Below are 820 nucleotides of genomic sequence, written 5' to 3'. Positions count from 1 at the left end.
GCTTTAGTTTTCTACAAGTAGTTAACCAATTTTGCCAGCACCATTTACAGAAGAGGCTGTCTTTCTTCCATTCTATTATTTTAGCTCCCTTATCGAAGATTAGTTGGCTATAGGTCTGCCGGTTCATTTCTGGGTTTTCAAATCTATTCCATTGGTCCTGAGGTCTGTTCTTATGCCAGTACCAAGCTGTTTTGATTACTATGGCTTTAATAGTAGAGTTTGAAATTTGGTATTGATATTCCTCCAGCAGCGTTCTTTCCGGTGAGGAGCATTTTTGCTATTCGGGGTCTTTTATTGTTCCATATGAATTTTTGGATTGCCTCTTCTATTTCCTTGAAAAATGACGTTGGAATTTTGATAGGTATCACATTGAATTTGTATAGACCTTGGGAAGTATTGCCATTTTCACGATGTTAATCTTTCCAGTCCAGGAGCATGGGAGGTTTTGCCATTTTCTAAGTTCTGTTTGATTTCCTTTTTCAAGATTTTAAAGTTTTCATCATAGAGGTCCTTCACTTCTTTGGTTAAGTTAATCCCTAAGTATTTTATTTTTTGTGGAGCTATTACAAATGGAGTTGCTTTCCTAATTTCAGCCACACTTTTCTCATTGTTGGCATACAGAAAAGCCATTGATTTTTGAGGGTTAATTTTATACCCTGCTACTTTGCCAAACTTTTGTGATTGATTAATTTAAAACCCTGTCACTGAGTATTTCTTCTCTTCTTCTACACTTCTTTATTTTTTTTGTGCTGTTCCTGAAGATTGAACTCGGGGCCTTCGTGTTTGTCTTTATATATCTTTTATATAACTTGTTTCAGTT

Source organism: Dipodomys spectabilis, unplaced genomic scaffold (genome assembly GCF_019054845.1).
Source record: "Dipodomys spectabilis isolate Male_0828 unplaced genomic scaffold, ASM1905484v1 ptg000070l, whole genome shotgun sequence".
Classification (NCBI taxonomy): Eukaryota; Metazoa; Chordata; class Mammalia; order Rodentia; family Heteromyidae; genus Dipodomys; species Dipodomys spectabilis.
This window is presented reverse-complemented; position numbering follows the sequence as displayed.